Raw genomic sequence first — 21,312 nt, forward strand, 5'->3', positions numbered from 1 at the left:
TTAGACAGAGTGGTGGCTTCATATGGAGGCCACGAGCTATTCAGTGAACAACAGAAAGGGTTGGCTACTTCAGATGCTCTGCCAGCTGCTAATCAGGGTTCAGTAATCTGTGAAGATAACAGATTTAAGTTCCAGCTTCCTTTCTTCCATGAAAAAACATCTATGGGAAAAGCTGTCAGCAAATCCAATGTACCCTCTCTGGGAAATGTCCTTAAAGAGAATGGGAATGATCTAAAAGAACTAGTTTGGAAAGAGTTTCTGAAGTTTCCAAATATCTCATTCTCTTGTCCTAAAGCTGCAAAGGAATTAATCCTCATGGGGAAAATGGCTCTACTTACACCCATTTATACTAAGCATTATATGATACGTTTTACATACTAAATCCTAATAACAACCCTACGGTGTAGGTAATATTAGGCCTATTTTACAAGTGAGAAATGTCAAAATCACAGAGAGAGAAAGCAATGGAGCCAGGATTCTAACTCTGCCTGAGCACGGAAGCTCATGCTTAATCACTATATTGAATGCCTAGTGAGATGGTCAAGTTTCTGCCTGCTGAAATCATCTACTAGGTGACACCTCCAGGAAAATCCTCTGCTCAAAAGAGCCTGCAATCATTGGCACAAGCATGGAATGATTTTTTTTTCCCCCTCACAAAAGCAAATGGAACCAATAGGCTGTGGTCATTCTTCTTAACTTTCCAAGTACTCCCAAGGCCCTTCACACATAAAATTCTAGAGGCAGACAGTATAATCCTCAGAGAAAGAGTCAACCCTGCTGTTCTACTATCCTCAATACATGGCTTCCACCTCGAAGCCCAAAACAGAGGCCCTGAAACAGCTGTGTCCCTTCTAAAAAGAAAGACTGACAGAAGTCAATTCTCTGAGAAGGGGACAGCCATATACTAGCTGCCAACACACTCAACTGCTGGGGGATGGGTGTCCCAGTCCAGTAAAAGGGGAGCTAAACAGGACATCAACAGTGTCCACTACATTGTCCAACCATCAAATCCATATTCTGGACAGCAATAAAAAAGAGGAAGGAGCATCCTCATTCTCTTTAAGGGCATTTCCCAGAAGGGGTGGATACTGCTTCAGCACATCATGTTCCTTTGGTCAGAAGTTAGTCCCACGGCTACGACAGCTTCAAGGGAAATTGCAGTATGTAGCCTTTGTTATAGATAACTACTGCCCAGCCGTAAGCTGGTGGCTCAGTTATTAAAATCAGCAGTCTGTAGTCCAAGTCGCCAATCTGATTCTCAGTGCCCCTCCCCCATGGCAGGGCATCTATTAGTCCAACTATTCCAGGCATCCTTCCCGCTGAAGGTGCCCTGGGAAGCTCCATGCTGAGGTATGATCATGGGGCCTTTTTACACCCACAACTTATAGTCTTGACATCTTTGTGGTCAAGAGCCACCTACCCGCTCTGTTTCCCACTTAGGATCCCTTCTCTCTATCCTGGCTTCTGGGTCTCTGATACATCTCTCTCCCTCACATGACTGACATAAAAACATAACATCACCTTTAGTAGGAAATGGCTCCCCATGCATACTTTAATGTAGCTTTTGCCCTTACTTGCTAACAGTTCCCACAATTTGATAGAATTTGTAAGTCCATGCTCACAATAATAGGATGATGGTTTTCCTACACGTGGAGATGGCAGCAATTGTAAAGCTGCTCTGTGCACAGAGAATACTTTTTTCCCTTAATTCTCAGGTTAAAAATTGATTGCAAGGCAGTATACTCCATCAAAAAGGGGTCGGGGTGAGCACTCTGCATCAGATTTTTAAATTATAAAACAAGTTATAGAAAGGTATATAAAACCTTAATACGAAGTGGGCTAAGAATAGGAACAAAAGTAGAAATACAAATGGGCAATATCTTTGAAGAAATGTTCAATTTCATTAATCACCTAAGAATACAAATTAAAGCAACAATAAGACACCTTTATCTTCTACTTATCTGACTGATAAAGATTAAAAAGAGTCACACAGATATAGGAAGCAAGGCGCTGTCAAATTTAACTGACTGCAGATGAAATTAGTACAACCTTTGGAAAACCAATTTGGGAAAATAATCAAAAATCTTTTTAAAAATACCTTGATCCCAGAAATCCCCTGCTGGGAACTGGACGAGTAAGAAAAATGTTTGTACGAGATGGTTCACCTCAGATTTGTTTATAATAGAAGAAAATCCAAATGTCCAATGCTAAAAGAATGGTCAGATATATAAAGAAATGCTCTGTAGCCATTTGAAATTCTGAGCAACATCTATAGCCACGGAAAGATGTGTTGTTACATTTTGATTTAGGAACATGTGTTTAGCATATACAACAATACATGCTCTGTATGCAATACAATTTTTGTAAAATGTGTATAATTGTCTATTTTTCTATATTTACAGTATAAATAGTCTAAAAGGATTCATACCAAAAAACGTTACCTATGATTTTCTCTGGGAAGCAGGATTTCTGATTATTTTATGGGGTTTTTCCCTTTCCTGAATATTTTTATACTTTAAGCTTTCCACAGAGATTTCACATTACTTGAGAAGTTGCTTTTATATGTCACAAATAATTTAGAAGAATATGGGATTGAATATTAACCCATTCTTCAAAGAAGAAATGACTTTCTAAGTGATAGAAATCACCAAGGAAAAGACTGATTATTTACCAAAAATGACAGTTTTGTAGTGTCAAAAAAATAAAAAGGCAAGAAGTCTGAGGAAAAATAATATTCACAGTAATACTTACACCAAGTTTCATATAATCCAATCTGGAAAACACTATTCTAAAAGTTAAATTGAGAAAGATCATGGACTATGTAAACAGACAACTCACAAAATGGAAAAAAACAGTAAACACATTAAGAAATTAATTTCACTATTAATTTAATAAAAATGAAAACTATTAAATTAATAATTATTATTGAGAATTGTGAAAAGTTGGCTCTCTTGTACAATGTTCATAGCTGTGTAAATCAATGCAATACTTTTGGAACCCATTTTGCAACAACATCAGAAGCTGGAAAACTGGTTAGCCTTTGATCCAGTAATGTTCTAGTGAAACAATCCAATTAAGGAAAAAGCTTCAGGCAGGAAGATGTCTATAATAGCATTTTTATAATAGCAAATTAAAGGAAATATCCTAAATATCAACAAAGAATGCTTAAGTATACTGTTGGTAAATCTACTAAATGGTATATAATGCAATCATTAAAATTCTGTGATTGATGATTATGTAATAAACAAGAAAAAGTCTTATGCTAAGTGCCAAAAACAGGATAGTGAATTGCATGGTAGTTTTAGAGTACGGATGAAAAACAGACCAAAACAAAATACACAGATATATTCAAATGGTTAACAATTTTTAAACTATTGTCAATATTTTAATTAAAGAATATATATATTTTAATCACCTATATTAAGTGATGGCTGTAAGAACTATGTACCACCATGGAAAATTATAATACCGTGTTATTTGAAGAATGTATATTCAGTTGTGTGTACATATATAGACAGATTGCAACAACCTACTACTTTTTCTTAAGAAAACTGCTGTCTGCTATGATAATGGATTTATGGGTGAATTTTTAGTTCATCTAATAACCAAAATTGTATAATTCTCTAAAAATGACTCATTTAGAAATGTAAAGTATATGTGGTACAGCATGATAATATATCAATAAATGTATTTTCAGATCAAAATAATAGTCTGTGAAGTATCCAGATGCAGAGAACAAACGTATGGACACCAACGGGGGAAAGTGGGGGGTGGGTAGGATGAATTGGGAGATTGGGATTGACATGTATACACTCATATGTATAAAATAGAGAACTAGTAAGAACCTGCTGTATAAAAAATTTTTTTAAAGTCCGTGAAATATCAAGAGTAAGAAGCTTAGATCTGAATTTATCATTTTTCTTCTTGTGTTCAAAAACTAAAAATCATTAACTAGCATTTACTTTTCTTAAGAAACAGAAAACAGCTTGGCAATGATTTTGACAAGAATATAGGAAAGGGAGACAGACTAATTTCTTAGTGGCATTAAGTAGCCGAACTCCTGAGGTAAGGACAGGGGAAAGGACACAAGGCCACTTCCTAGTTCCCGAGTATTTCATAATCAGTTTTCTATGATCAGTCTTCCACAAGCCTGGCCTGAGTCCCAGACAAGAAAATATGGAACTTTCTACTTCTCCACTGGCCTGCAGTCCAACTAATGAAAGAAAAAAAAAAAAAAAAGATTGCTCTAGGTCTGCTCTCTTCACTCAGCAAGTATTTCCAATGTACCAACTGCTCACATGTGGCTTCTGAACTTTCACCATCCATTCACAGTGTTCGACAGGATTTGTAAACTACCGGTAATTCTCAGGAAATGCAATTCTCCTTGCCACCCTTGGAGATGAGCAAGGAGGCATTTGCCATGACAGGCTCACCTGCAGGCATCCAGCTGGTATCTGCTCTTCCTATACATCAGGAGGAAGGGAAGGACTCAGAAACGTTGATTAGCAACCATGTTGAGCTATTCTCTATTCAGCACCACAGTTTTCAAGATGCATTTGAGATAAACTGGAAAAGAAGCAGCTAAGGAAAAGGCTGGCTGCCTGACAGTTAGGCCTTTGGGTTTAGTTAAGAGCCATGACTTAACGGAACTGAACAGTACAATGGCCCTCATCTTCTCCAGAGGGTCGTAAGCATGCTTTCAGCTGCTTGTCAAGATTTAGTCTCACTTGCTCACATCACCTCTTGGAGGTTATTAAAGTGCTCAGGTATTTTTCTAAGCAGCCTGGTGGCTAACAGTACTTTAGCAGTTCTCAACACTTTAACAACGACACAGAAGACCAATGACATTTTGCACTTATGGGCAAAGTCAGATCTGAAGAATTCCCCTTTCCTGCCCAAGAATATTTGGCAGAGAAGTTAAATACTAAACTAATTTTTAACCATTACTATTCACAGTACCTCTGAGTGAAATGCCACCCTTCCCTCTCCCATTCAGGAAGGTATACAGAACATCAGTGCACAGGGACCTATCTTGAGGGGAACTTTCAAGTCACTGAAATTTGTTTAAAATCCAAACTATTGGGCTTCCCTGGTGGCGCAGTGGTTGAGAGTCCGCCTGCTGATGCAGGCGACACAGGTTTGTGCCCTGGTCCAGGAAGATCCCATATTGCCGTGGAGCAGCTAGCCCCGTGAGCCATGGCCTGTGCGTCCAGAGCCTGTGCTCCGCAACGGGAGAGGCCACAACAGTGAGAGACCCGCGTACAGCAAAAAAAAAAAAAAAAAGAAAAAAAAAATCCAAGCTATTAGAAAACAGACATTGCAGTTATTAGTAATAAAAAATGACTATGACACAATGCAGAGCTATACTTTAGGTGAGACTTGCTGCCTGAACCACTCAGCAGCTCAGAATGCATTGTGACTTCTAAAGATATCAGAACAGCTCCATTCCTGCTTTAAGAGTGATAAAAATGGGTAAAGATGAGTTTAGTCCTTTGTGGCTTCCATCTTCACTTCTTTGCAAAGCCCAGGGGGTGTTCCCATTGCTCTTTCTGTGGCTGATACTCCTATAGAATCAAACCCATGTTATTCCTCCTCTTGTCAAGAGCAATATCCATCATAGGTTATAAAAGTGCAAGATCCAGTAGAAAGAGCTCAGTGGGGACGCTGAACCAGGCTGCTGCCAGCTGCAGTTCAAGACCCAAGCAGCAGAAAGGTGCTATGCTTACTCCTTTGCACTCTCCAAATGTCATCTGTTGCCTGTTGGATTTTCTCCCCACAGTTTCAAATCCTGCCAGCTAAGATTTGTGGCTAGGCTTATTTTGAAATATATTATGCATACAAAAAATATATAATATCCCTATGTACAGTTAGAAGAATAAAAAAATAAATACCCATTTACCCAACATCTGGCTTAAGAAAAGGAACATACCCACAACTCGAAATCTCCCTCCCAATAGCTTTCCCCTCTCCTACTACTACCCTCACACCTCACAGAGGTAACCACCACTCAAAAATTAATAACTGTTCCTTTGTTTTTCTTTAAGACTTTATTATGAATAATGCATGTCCAAACAAATATATTGCTTGATTCTGCCTGGTTTTGAACTTTATATAAATGAATCATATTAAATATAGTCTTTTATGACTTCTGAAGAAGTAAAATTATTTTTTCAAGATTTCATCTCTCTCGATATCTATAGCTGTATTCCACTTCTTTTTACTGCTGTATAGTATTCCGTTAAATAATCCTATTTTGTCCTACTAAAATGTTTCCAATTGTGTTTGCTTGCTTTTTAAAAAATTGTGTCTGTGAACAGTCTTGAACCTGTCTCCTGGTGTACAAGAGCAGAGAGCTTTCTAAAGGTTTTCCTTAGGAGTGAAATTGCTGGTTCATAGCATGCCCACATATTCAACTGTTTTATAAGCACATATATATATATATATCCTGACTTTGTTCTGAGCTTCCTATTCTGTGCAACTGGTCTTTTGTCAATTTCTGCAACAATATCACAGTCTTAATTACCACAGCTTTATTAAAAGTCATGGTAAAGCAAGTCTTGTTCTTCTTTCTCAAGCCCCTATCTTGCCCTACTTCAGGAGTATTTTTATTCTTCAAGAACACTTTGCTTATCCAAATAAAGTTTATAGCCTCTTAACTAATCACACTTAAAAAAAAAAAAAATCGGGGCTTCCCTGGTGGCACAGTGGTTGAGAGTCCGCCTGCCGATGCAGGGGACACGGCGTCGTGCCCCGGTCTGGGAAGATCCCACATGCCGCGGAGCGGCTGGGCCCGTGAGCCATGACCGCTGAGCCTGCGCATCCGGAGCCTGTGCTCTGCAATGGGAGAGGCCACAACAGTGAGAGGCCCGTGTACCGCCAAAAAGAGAAAGAAAGAAAGAAAAAAACATCATTTGGATGCTGATTGTAATTACTATGAATCTATGAAAAAATTTGAAGAGGACTGACATCTTTCTATCCAACTATATGAAACGTCTCTCCTTTTATTTAGCACTTTAATACCGTGTATTAGCACCATAATTTCCTGGATGAAGGGCTTACATTTCATTTTCATTGATCCCTGTGTACTTTATAATTCTACAGTTACTGTAAAATACAAAATTCTTTGAAATCACATGTCCAACTGATTGTTGATGGTTTATAGAATTCAATTGACTGGAATATCGATGTAATATGCAGCAACTTAAGTGTACCTACTTTTTCTAATAACTTACTCAAAAACACATTTGCATTTTTATACAATTATTTCACCTTCAATAATGACAGTTTTAATTCCCCCCTTCTAATCACTAATCTTTCATCTTTTTGTTTTGTTGCCTACCTCACTACACTGGCTAGAACCTACAGTAAAATGATGAACAGAAGTAGTTAGAGCAGATATTCCTCTTCTGCTCCTCATCTCAGAGGGAAAGTTTTCAACCTTCTACCATTAATTATGACTTCTCATCTAAGCTTTTGTAGTTGCCCTTGATCAGGTTAAGAAAGTTCGCTCTATTCCCAGTTTGCTAAGAGTTTTTATCAGAACTGATTCTGTTAGCCAAATGGGACTGCTAATACTGAAACCTAGAATTAAAAAGACATAAACTTAGGCATCCAGTCATGAAAAGAAGGATCTCAACAGCATACCCTCCTCACAGGGGAGACCCCTCCACAGTATTTGGCATCAGAGCAGAGAACTCATGTCCTCTGTGGAAAGGCATAGCCCTAAATGAAAGGAGAGTAAAGCTGAGATAAGCATGACCAATGGTATTTCCAAAATTTACCAATCAGGTGAGTCAATTTATCTCCCCTAAGGTAGGGTGAGTAAAGGGCCTGATAGGGTTCTTTCCATCAGAGGGTTTAAAAAAAAAAAAAGTGAGAGAAAAAGCATTTTTCCTAAGTATACCCTATTTTAAAGTTGACGCTTTTGCACATGTTGAAGAAGCTGTTATGTAGAAAGTTCATGGGTCAGGGATGCAAAATGAAGGGACTAGGGAAGAAAACCACTGTGTCATCTGAATGACTTTCTTAATCTATGTGTAAAGAATGAAGCAAAGCAGTCATTCCCATTTCAAACCATCCGCTTGAAGGGAAGGACAATCAGGACAGGTTCTCCCCCATCTAAAGTCTGAGTCTATCAGTCCGTAAACCCTAAGTACACAACCAAAACAAAAGTATCTTTCTAATCATCCCCCAGGGAGGAGTTAGCTTTCAAACTTTCTCAACTATAGTCCACAATAAGAAATATATTTACAAGATGGCCTTACATATGCCCCACACACAAAAATAAAACTAAAAAAGGTTTTCCAAAACACTTCTTACCCTTACTTCATGTAAAGCAGTAAAGCACTTCAAGAGCTTCACTTTGCTCACCTTCCATAATATGTAAGAGTTAGGAAGGAAGCAATGTGTAAGCATGGGAATGCAATGGATGCTGTTGGTGCCCCACCCCTTTCAGCAGGCCTATGCACCCATCCACCAGCACCTGTGACTGGGGGCTCCTAACAGCTCATAGCTGCACCCTTCTCTGGGTAATTGCTCTTGGCCTACAGAAGCCATCTTGACAGGAAATGCTCAGAGGTTACAGTCCACCCTAGGTGCAGCCCACAGCCAAAGACTGATTGGTATGGGGTCAAAAGCCCAGTCCCACTGCCTTAAAATGAGACAACTCTGTAGTGCGTCTCTCCTTCAGAGGCCCTGGAGATCAGGCTGAAACTGGACTTCAGCTGAAGCCAGAGTGTACTTAGTTTCTCCCCTGCCTCATCCTGCTTCCCTCACTTGCTTTATTGATTTTTCCTGAAACCCTCAATAAACCACTAGCACAAGATTCTCCATCTCAGGCTCTGCTTCCAAGGGGCCCATCCTAAGTCAAGGAGCTGGAAGTCAGAAAGGAAAAAGTACGTTTGAGACATTCCAGTGCCTCTTAACAGCTCTTTCTTATATGTTGGTCACCATATCTATAGCAAAACTCTCACCACTTTAAAAATACCTCGCATATCTTCTATAACCACAGTTGGAGGAATCAATGATTCCAATGGATGCACTGTCTTGGTCAATGAAATGCCTTTCTTTTTTTTTTTATTGAAGTATAGTTGATTTACAAGGTTGTGTTAGTTTCAAGTATATAGCTAAGTGTTTCAGTTATATAGATAACTGAATTCAGATTCTTTTTCAGATTTTTTCCATTATAGGTTATCACAAGATATAAATTCCCTTCTCGTTGATGAAGGATCCATTGTTCAATCATTCACACATTCTGTGAATTATAGCAGTGTGCTGCTCTATCTCCACCTTCACATTATGCTTTAATTTGATTATCTCACCATTTAATTTCTCCCTTGTTTGTGGCCTCCCTGCCTTGTGTAGAAAAGACAAATAACCAACCAAAACAGAATCTAGAGAAGGTCGGGAAAGTAGAAGTGATGGCCATATTTCATGCAGCAATGTATGAATCACAATTCAGATACATCATCCCCTCCGTGAGAGAGGCAAGTAGTAGAACATACATTCTCTCACCTTCCGATAACCAGCAGTTCATTTACAGGCTAACCAAATGGAAGCTCAGACCACGTGACCACGCTTGACAACTGCTGCTCCATCCTTGCCTTTCACCTGAAATCCTGGATCTCTAAGTATTAAAGTGCTAATGGCTCCCACTGGTCCATGGGAGTATGGTACCCTATATTACAAAAAGATTTCCTCACAAGGGACCATGTCTCCAATGGGCATACAACGTGTGACTTCACTCTTTTAAAATTCCTCAGAACACACAAAGGTAAAAGTTTCTCCTTCATATAAAGAGTTAGAAGCCAATAGTTAACAGTGTGGGCTTTGGAGAGAGAGAGTCCTGGGTTCAAATTCCAGATTGGCCACTTATTGGTTGAGTAAACAGGCAAATTATTGAACCTCTGTAAGTCTTGCTTTCCTCAACCATTAAAATGAGGATAATAACTAGCCCTACAATTTATTTTAGTGAAGACTGATTCCCATGCATGTAAGCACTTAGTATCACAGCTGACACAAAGGAACTGTTCAAATAATGACATCTGTTGTTACGGTTATCTTCAAGGCTTGTGTTTTAGAGTTAAATTTAGTAATACGTAATCCCATTTTATAGTCGAACATCAGATAAGTGAACACAAGTTCCCAAGAAGTGCCCAGTGCCAGCGTATTGCACATTCCAGTTTCTCCATCCACACCCCGCCATTGCCATTTACACTGTGGTGTAACCCTCACTGGGTTGTGAGCCTGGGAAGCCTTACCTGAGTCAGTCCTGTTTATTGCTTATCCTACTGTTTCCTTCAAAGAGACTAATCATAGTCATCCATGTCTGAACCTGTCTATACATTACAAATGGCTCCAGATGACTTTGGCAAAAAACAAGAGCAAACTGATTAACATGATAAAATTAAACCAAGAGTTTGGTAGAAAATGAATATCTGAAGTCACTGATTTTTCAGATACCTTCCCTACTCTTTGTTTTTCCCTCTAATTCATTTTAAGCCAATTACCTCTGCTCTATGTTGTTGGTGACAGCAAAAAAATTAAAAATGAAAAGTAAAAAGTTGCCTGAATGATTGTGTGCTGGTGATTATCACTCTCTTATAGTGTTTATTGTGCCCCTTTTTTCCTCTTCTCTGGGCACCAAGAGCTGACCAATAGTGGACTGCATCCTTGGGCTCCCTGTCCTCTAGCTTCTGATTGAGTTTGGCCAAAGAAAGGCACTAGCAAGAAATTAGAAAAAAAAAAAAAGAATAGAATTTCAGCATTCTCCACCCCACCCAAAAAAAGAGTAAAGTAAAAGAAAGTCCACAGAGGGTATAACTTAATTTTCATGTAGGGAGTTTATTTTAATTCTATTTATAAATGTCCAAGGTCACTGTTCTCTACCAATAGTATGTGAATCTTCTTCTCAACATCATTTCCATCAGTGACAGTAACCTTGACTCAGGGAGGAATAACAGATTCGTAAGAGGAGGAATCTATCCTTAAATTGTGTTTATTCCCAAAATAGTTTCATTGTTTTCATTATGATAACTGATCAGCCTAAGCAACTGTAGTGGAGCTTTATCTCAGTCCACAAAATTGAATCTAAAAGAAATAGTACATCTGTCTTTTCTAGAAATCAATTTTGAAATTAATCCCTCATACAGCTAGTAGGAAACAATCACAGTGGTTCTGTGGTCACCTCTCTTTCCTCAGGTTGCACCTAGGTACCTAAGGCATGGAGGGAAGAGGGTTTGTTGGCAATCATTCATTTGCCCACAGTTTGCCAAAGAGTTGGCCACTGTCTTGTCCTTATGGCTCCCTGGGGCCCAATTTATCTCTGCTGTTTCAATGGTCCAATAACACTTGTTTCCCTGAGAATTTCTCTGGTCTTATCTATCTAGACCTGCTTGCTGGGGTCTTGCCTCCTCTGCAGGATGCTGTCAGGATCCCACTTCTCTAGGGCCCACCCACCTCTCACTTTCCCCTATCCAGCCCAGGAGAATATTCTCCTGGTCTGCAGTAAGCCCTTTTATGAACCCCCTGCATCTGCCAGGTCACTCTGCTTCTTCCTGTGATCAACTCTCTCCTTTTCTCATCCTTGGTGGATACTTTAAGCCCCCTCTTGACCTTTGAAAACATGGTCTTGACCTTTGAAAACAAAAGCTAGGGGGGATTGATGACTTTTTCACTTTCAACCCTGCTGTTGACCTCCCTGAGGAAATGACTCCATACAGAAGGGAGAGAAAGGGGAAACTAATTGTCACAAATGACTATCCCAAAATACATCTAGCTACACAGTCAAAATCAGTTCATTCCAGGAGGAAAAAGCTATCATGTGGCCTGTGACTTTGCCCTCAGTGCCTTTGTTTGAGTTTTCATGGACAGCATAGCTTTCACTCTGCCACCCTGGACGCCCCCCAGGAAGACAGTGGGACCTGAACCTGGTGACCCAAACGTACAAGCTTATGAGACACAGACACCTGGATTGACCAATATTGTTCCACGCAACCCCATTTTCTATGTAAGAGTATAATTTGCTAGTATATTAATTAATTGAAGGGACTTCCCTGGTGGCACAGTGGTTAAGAATCTGCCTGCCAATGCAGGCGACACAGGTTCGATCCCTGGTCCGGGAAGATCCCACATGCTGCAGAGCAACTAAGCCCGTGCGCCACAACTACTGAGCCTGCACTCTAGAGCCCACGAGCCACAACTACTGAGCCCGTGTGCCACAACTACTGAAGCCCATGCGCCTAGAGCCCGTGCTCGGCAACAAGAGAAGCCACTGCAATGAGAAGCCCGCGCACGGTAACGAAGAGTAGCCCTCGCTCACTGCAACTAGAGAAAGCCCTCGCACAGCAACGAAGAACAAACACAGCCAAAAATAAATAAATTTAAAATAACCTGCCATTGCTTAAGTTTTTAAAGAACATCATTTAAGAAAAGATTTTAAAAGCAGGAAACCTTAGGTTCACAACTCCAAAAGCTTGATCTACTTCTCCTTGATGTCAAAACCCCTACAGCACTTTTCCAACCAGAAAGAAGTTGTTTTCCCTTCTCTGAAAGGCAAGATTCCATCGTGAAGTTAATTACCAGAATAAATAACTGAATATTGGATAATTAGCCATTACTGTAGCAGATTTGCAGTTCATTTCCAAAATGAACTTTAAGCTTTAAGGGGATTGTGTCCTATGTTCCAGATCAGATTGTAACATTTTTAAATGCAAAAACGGTTAATTACATAGATTTTTCTAAAGCAGTATCACCACCAGATATTACCCACACACACAAAGTTATTATTTTTTAAAATTTTCAGCTACTGTGCACGCAGCCTTTGTTAGCCAGAAAGAAATGTGTGGAGCATTGTTCTGTGGCAATACCAAAGTCAGACCCAGGAGACTTTGAAGGGAGCATGAAAGGACTGCATAAGGATTCTAATATTTAAGCCCAGCAGGAGAATGTTACAGCTCCTATAGTGCTCCCTCAAGATGTGACAGGATTCCTTGTATTTCCTGCTGTAAATGCAACCTCCTCCAACCTCAAATATCCTGGAATACTTCAAGCATTAAGAAAGCTCATACCTTGGCCTTACATAAGTTTGACTTAACACAGCACCTCCCTTTACCACAAGGCCTTTCCTTCTGGTCCATCATTGACCAGAAAGAGCAGAATCTGAGCTACTTGGGTTAGGCTCACAGCCAAATTCCTAAGTTCATTAACCTAAAACGACAAATCACAAGAGTCCCAGAGGTCGAAAACCTCAAGAAACAGACAGGACCTTCAACTGTCTTATGACAAAAACACTCCCAAATCCCACCTTCTCCTGTGGGTCTTAGAATGGTCAAGTCAGGTAAGTGACTCAGTCCGGTCTGCTCAGCCTCTTTATTTGTATTCTCAAAAGGCAAGGTGCAGAAACTACTGAGTATATAGTTCAAAGACCAAGGAACAACCAAGGCGTGAGGCTGCCTGGTAATTGCTTTTAAGGCTACAAATAAAAATGAATACTTATTAAAATTTTGAAAGTCCCAGAGAAAATCTGTCAAGCAGGATCCTGTCCCTATTCAGGACATGTTTGTTTCTGTGTATTTTACATCCCATGGAATTAGAAGCTATTATCCAATGATGCTTCTTATCAACTCCAGGCATTAATCTTCCCATGGCTTTTCAGTGAATTTCTGTATAACTAATGCCCTTTTGTTAGTTGTTAGCCTGTCTGGGAGAAACAGGATAATTTGGAATCTCTGAAGTCCTAAAAGCAGGCATTCACCAAATTCTTTCCACTTGTCTGAGCTTTTTTACCTTTTTTTTTTTTTTTCCAGCCTTCTAAGTGTAACATTCCATAAACCCCACTGACACTGTTCTCCAAACACGTGGCTTAGTTGTGGAAAGGAAGAGAGCGGCTCAGGGCAGGAAGAGTGAACCAAATGAGCCCTGGCCTGTTTTCATTTATGAAACCTCTCCCCCAGTGGACCAATGGAGAGGTGAGGCTACAGAAACTTCTGGAGGCATCAATCTGCTTGAATTAATGTGTTGCTACCCAAAATCTTAAGCACTTACATTTGGGGAGAAAACACCATGTGTGTCTGGGTATGTGGTATAGACTGACAGGGAAACCAAGGCAGGCATGTGGCTTACTTTACAGAGCATATCTGGATGCTATAAATCACCATCTGTACACATATTACTTAGAATATCTGTACAGAGGGAACTCAAGCATTATTACGATATTAGAACCATCTCCCCTTTCAGGGTATTTTTACACCTAGCTTATTGAATTAATTATATATAAATCATTTTTCATGTCTTTTCTTTTAGTTGTTTGACTTAGGTTCCAAAACTACTGTTATTTGAATACATCGATGTAATCTTAGAAAGCTCAACAAAATTAACTGAAATTTTCTTAGAATTAATACAATTTTTAAGTGTCTAACACAAAATATATATGCAAAATTTAATAGCTTTCCTGCCTAGCAGAAAAAGACACAGAAAATAAAAGGAAAATTGAGTCAATCTATATTAATAATAGTATACACTTCAGAATAACTTTAGTGAGAAATAGGAATACCCTTATAAAGAAAACTACAAAACTTTCTTGAGGAAAGTTAAAATTTTTTGATGAAAATTTATACCACATAATTGGAGGGAAAGGATGAATATTCTAACAAGGTCAAAAGTTGCCAAATTAATGTGAAGGTTTAATGCAATTCTAACCAAAATATCAATTTAATTTATTTTTATAAGTTAATAAAATCATGTTAAAGTTCATCTGAAAGAAAAAAAAATAGGCAATAACTAAGAACTGAAAAAGAAGTGCAATATACACCACAGTATTTAAAATATAACACAACAAAAAATAATTATGGCAATAGCACAAGAATATAAAAATAATCAGATAAAATTGAATACACACACACCAGAAACTGATCCTACTAGTCTATACTTTTTGTAAAATGCAAATTTAATATGTGATGAAGGTTTCATCACTAATCAGTGGTGAAAGGTGCTGAGACACCTGGTTTAGTCACTTGGGGTCACCCAATCTGGTATACATCCTCCCTATATTTTGATCACTTCCCACACTGTCAGGACTGCCTTCCCAAAATACCTTCCAGAAAAATTGCTTCCTCAATCAAATGCAGCCACATGAGGCTTTTCCTCAAAAGTGAGTGGGGAAACCAGCTCTAAGCATGGCCTGACCTCAATTTTGCTGGTACAGGTGGCAGCAGAGGCAGCTAGTAGATACCTCACCTGGCCAGTCCTGTGGCACCACTCTGGGTGTTATTACCAGAAGTTAGCCCTGAGCCCAGAAAGTTTGTAAGTCACCTAAATTCCTCAGAATATTCCACATCTGCTTAAGCTAGCCAGAGTGCACTGTGTTATTTACAACTAAGGTACTCATAAACATTGCTTACTGATTTAAAGAAAAAGCGTATTTATTTATTTATTTATTTAACATCTTTTTTTGGAGTATAACTGCTTTACAATGGTGTGTTAGTTTCTGCTTTATAACAAAGTGAATCAGTTATACATATACATACGTTCCCATATCTCTTCCCTCTTGCGTCTCCTTCCCCCCCCACCCTCCCTATCTCACCCCTCTAGGTGGTCACAAGCCACCGAGCTGATCTCCCTGTGCTATGCGGCTGCTTCCCACTAGCTATCTATTTTACGTTTGGTAGTGTATATATGTCCATCCACTCTCTCACTTTGTCACAGTTTACCCTTCCCCCTCCCCGTATCTTCAAGTCCATTCTCTAGTAGGTCTGTGGCTTCATTCCCGTCTTACCCCTAGGTTCTTCATGACCTTTTTTTTTTTCTTATATGTGTTAGCATACAGTATCTGTTTTTCTCTGACTTACTTCACTCTGTATGACAGACTCTAGGTCCATCCACCTCACTACAAATAACTCAATTTCGTTTCTTTATATGGCTGAGTAACAATATTCCATTGTATATATGTGCCACATCTTCTTTATCCATTCATCTGTTGATGGACACTTAGGTTGCTTCCATGTCCTGGTTACTGTAAAAAGAGCTGCAATGAACATTTTGGTACATGACTCTTTTTGAATTATGGTTTTCTCAGGGTATATGCCCAGTAGTGGGATTGCTGCGTCATATGGTAATTCTACTTTTAGTTTTTTAAGGAACCTCCATACTGTTCTCCATAATGGCTGTATCAATTTACATTCCCACCAACAGTGCAAGAGTGTTCCCTTTTCTCCACACCTTCTCCAGCATTTATTGTTTCTAGATTAGAAAAAGCATATTTAAATTCTCACCTCATACCACATGCATTAAAGTAAATGTCATGCAGGTCAAGTGACAAATTTGTTTTTTAAATCAAACCATTCTTAAAATCTAGAAAAAACATAGATGAACTTTGTAAGGAGAAGAACTCTCTAAAGAAAAAAAGAAAACAAGATAAATATATTTTAGCAGTCAAAATGTTACATTTCTGGGGCTTCCCTGGTGGCGCAGTGGTTGAGAATCTGCCTGCCGATGCAGGGGACGCAGGTTCATGCCCCGGTTCGGGAAGATCCCACATGCCGCGGAGCGGCTGGGCCCATGAGCCATGGCCGCTGAGCCTGCGTGTCCGGAGCCTGTGCTCCGCAACAGGAGAGGCCACAACAGTGAGAGGCCCGCGTACCGCAAAAAAAAAAAAAAAAAGTTACATTTCTATACCTTGGAAGTGGTTACATAAGACTGAAAAGTGTGCATTTGTTTGCTTATATTTTTTTTATAAAGCTCACTAGTAATTAAATAAATGCAGTAAAAATAAGGTATTTTCACCTATCAAGTTAGCAAAGGTTTTATTAGTAATAATAAATTCCATTAACAATATATTCACTTAATTAGCAGCAAGGTAAACTGGTACAAGCTTTCTGAAACATAATTTCACAATATGTATATTAAGGGTCTTTAAACTATTTATATTCTACATAAAACTAGTATTTGTACTTGTAGGAATCAATCTAAGGAAGTAATTTATACTTTTCTGTATTACTTTTATAAGCAGAAAAACAAAGGTATTACGAAAGTACTAAATAAAATTTTAATGGAAAAAAAAGGTCACAAGCAAATCTTCCAGGACTCCTTTAATATAATACTGCCCACTCCAAACATTCAGAATTACGTATGAATGAATCAAAGGAAAGAAAGGCATATTTAGTCTACAAGTCACAAACCTATAAAAGGAAGGTAACTCTGTCCTTCAGCCTCATCAGGAGGAAAATCAGGAGAGGTAATCATGTGATCATATTCGCTCTCAAAAGCAGGAAAAAAAAAAGAGGGCATATCCAGGGGCTCACATGCCTCTGTAAACCAGCCATGTGCAGGGAAAAAAGCAGGGAAAGTTTTAAAGGACTCCCAGGATTTCCTCCAAGCCTGGGCTAAAATGGGTGTTTCCCAGAAATACCCCAGGGAAACTGAAAGAAGATCTCTGAGAAAAGGTTTTATCTTTTCTAGGACAATAGTCTTAACAACCCCAAAGTTATTTACTCCTATCCAAAATCAAGACAACAACCCCCTCCCTGAAAGCTAATGGCAGAATCCAGGGAACAAAATGGAATTCAAGGGTCTGAAGGGCCGTAGGAAGTTTCAGCGTGAAGCCAGTGCCAGACCAGACCAGGTGGGTCGGCAAGCATCCTGGGAGAGGAGAACCAGCTCTGCTAGGGGAATCCGGAAGATCAGAAAAGAAGCATGAACTATTTTCTCAATTAAGATTGGAGACATGGAATCTACATTCCCACTTGACTTACAGGGATGACAGTACAGACCATTAACACTGGAACTATTCCAGGACACCCAGTCACGTGGTCATGTGTGATCTGACATCTTCTGTATATGTACGAACTGGTGCCCTTGTGGGACCTATCCTTTTAAGGTAAGCCAGGATATTTTCTACTGCTCAGGTGCTCATAGGGTACAGCTTCTGGCTTAGATTAGTCAGAGATACAGTTAGCTACAGAGTAAGATCCAAAATTTAGTATAAACTAAACAAGTTTTGGAAGCAAAAATAAGACCTAATTCTGGATACAGTGAATTCAAATGTATAGTAAAATACAGAATAATGGCCCCTCATCTGAATTTTCACTAATAGAGCTGACACAATCACTTAAATCTGGAAGTCATTTCAGAAACTACAATAGATACTTGACTTTTGGATAATTCTTCAAAGACTTTTAGTAAGTTATTAATTATATTCCTCATTTAAAACTGGCTTATAACTGTTTTCAAGTATCACCTGTTTTGTAAGGTGCCTGAGACATCTGGTTCCACCATTTTCAAGCTGCCACAAAATATCAGCACAAGGCAAAAAATACTAGGATGAAATTGTTCAAAGATGCAAATAATAGAAGTGGGATGTGCATGAGGCTGAGAGGCGGATGCATTTAGAGGGGTGGCCCTGTTCTCTGAAGCCGCTCCCTGAAGGGATGTACAGTACCCATCTTTCCAATTGTACCCACGTTTACCAGGAATTAACATTAGGAACATCTGTAACATCCCTGAAGATGTAAAGGGCAGATTTAGGGAGTTGTTTTTACTCATTCTGACAATTCTAAATTTTCCAACTTTGACTCTATCTAAAGCTATAAATGTAACTGATACAAAATTATTAACTTTTAATGGAAGTCACCATGCCTGAAACACTGACCATGGGTGTTGAGAAATCAGAGAGGGAACCTGAGAAACAGCTCCCATGTCCAAGGAAGGTAGCAGCCCAAAGATAACCCTCTCCTGATCCAGGGGGAGAGTGAAAAAAGTAACAGTACAGGATTCTTTCAAGACAGAAACAACCGTGATTCAAAATACCAGAATGTGCCCTATGACATATCTAGAAAATAATCGACCATCATATTTTTTGTGACTATCCCAAAAGATTATAGGGATTAATTGAAGGTATATTCTATACTTTTTAAAAAATCCATTTTAAGAGTTACCATATGACCCAGCCATCCCACCCCGGGCATATATCCGGAAAAGAGGAAAACTCTAATTCAAAAAGATACATGCACCTCAGTGTTCACAGCAGTACTATTTCCAACAGCCAAGACATGAAAGCAACCTAAATGTCCATTGACAGATGAATGGATAAAGAAGCTGTAGTACATATATACAATGGAGTATTACTCAGCCATAAAAAAGAATGAAATAATGCCATCTGCAGCAACATGGATGGACCTAGAGATTATCATACTAAGTGAAGTAAGTCAGACAGAGAAAGACAAATATTATATGATATCACTTATATGTGGAATCTAAAGTATGGCACAAATGAACTTATTTACAAAACAGAAACAGACTCTCAGACATAGAGAACAACCTTATGGTTACCAAAGGGGGAAAGGCGGGGAGGGATAAGTTAGGAATTTGATGGGTACATGCTACTATATGTAAAACAGGTAAACAATAAGGACCTACTGTATAGCACAGGGAAATGTATTCAATATCTTGTAATAACCTATAATGGTAAAGAATCTGAAAAAAGAATATATATATGTGTGTATATATATGTATGTATATATAAGTGAATGTATAACTGAATCACTTTGCTATACAACTGAAACTAACACAACATTGTAAATCAACTATACTTCAACCAAAAAAAAAAGTTTTAGGGAATTCCCTGGCGGTCCAGTAGTTAGGACTTCATACTTCCACTGTACGGGGCCCGGATTTGATCCCTGGTAGGGGAACTAGGATCCTGCAAGCTGTGTGGCATAGCCAAGAAATAAATAAGTAAATAATTTTTAAAAAAACATTTTAGTATTATTTATGAACATATAAAATAAAATCTATCCCATATATACATAATAGAATCAATTAATTATTTCCTCAGTTAATGCAGAAATGAACTCAGACCAAGGCTTTCATTTAACATGAGGTAGAAAGGTGCCTTCTTGAACCGTAAGCCTCATTCAAGGAAGATATATTAGGAGATGTTTTCCAAGAACTTGCAAGGCTGAAAACCAGAGACTGTCAAGATCTCTCCCCATAAAACTAACACTTCTCCCACCTCTACCACGCTCCTCAGCAAGTTCTTCCCCATTCCTGCTCCCTTCCACAGGCCCAGGCTCACGACATGGAGACTGGCCCTTACTACAACCAAACCAAAAGAGCTCTGTGAAGGAGATTCAACTTGTCTACAAGGCCCTTCCTGGTATGGATGCTGCCTTGGCCTGTTTCCTGCTGCACATTGACCTTTCAGCTCCTGGAAACTAACTCTCTGGGCTCTTGGTCACTCTTAGCCTTTTCCCCAAGGCTTCTGTATCCTCTGTGTGTTAACAAGTCCACTAGCACTCAAATCACCCATCCCTATCACCAAGGCTTTCCCCCCACGGTTATCCCAACGGTAACTCCAACAACTGAAACTCTGGCAGGTCCCAGACCCAGCCCAATTCTTGAGCCCATCAGGTTGGAGACAAAGACATCCATACCCTTGTTTCCACTCCCATCTGATGGAACCAAGAACTAAATCAGTTGTATACAGCCAAGGTAGCTAGTAAGCCTCTTTCTGAAAAACAACCTTCCCCATCTCTCCTATTGAAGCTCTCCAGGGGGTAAGCTTCCTGCCTCAGTTTCCCTGCTTAGCACTGGTGCTGCCCAGCAGCACTAGAGCCGTGCCCATCATAGTGTGGGCCTGTAGTTTGGAGTCACCTTCTCCCTGTGGGCTGGATCTGGCTGCCTGTGACTAGGCCCAGACACAAATAGACAAGTTACCTGGCAATGAACAACTGCCATCTGGCTAGGTTTGCATATATGCTGGTCAGTCTCTGTTTTCTCCTCAACTCCAGCTATGCTCCACCCTTCAATGAATGCCTGGCTCTGTGCCCCAGGAGGCTGACCTATGCCTGGCTCTGTGCCCCAGGAGGCTGACCTCATGAATTCCCTCACTTCTATCTTCAGATTGGGTTTTACCAATGGGAAGCGCCAAGAAGAGATGAGAGAGAAGGACAAGAGGTCAGGGTATTTCTTCTACACTCCCTCTGCTACGGTCTGAATGTTTGCGTTCCTTGAAATTCCCATTTGAAATCCTCATGTCCAATGTGATGGTATTAGGCGATGGGGCCTCTGCTTATTAGGGGGGAACCCTCATGAATGGGATTACTGCTCTTTTAAAAGAGACCCCAGTGAGCTCCCTAGCCCTTCCACCATGTGAGGACACACACAGGAAGAAGTCTGCAATCCAGAAGAAGGCTCTCAACTACCAAGCTGGCACCCTGATCTTAGACTTCCAAAACTGAAAAATATATTTCTGTTGTTTATAAGCCACTAAGCCTGTGGTATTTTGTTATAACAACTTGAACAGACGAAGACACCCTC

This window comes from Mesoplodon mirus, assembly GCF_964341445.2.
Source record: "Mesoplodon mirus genome assembly, chromosome: 1".
NCBI classification, from domain to species: Eukaryota; Metazoa; Chordata; class Mammalia; order Artiodactyla; family Ziphiidae; genus Mesoplodon; species Mesoplodon mirus.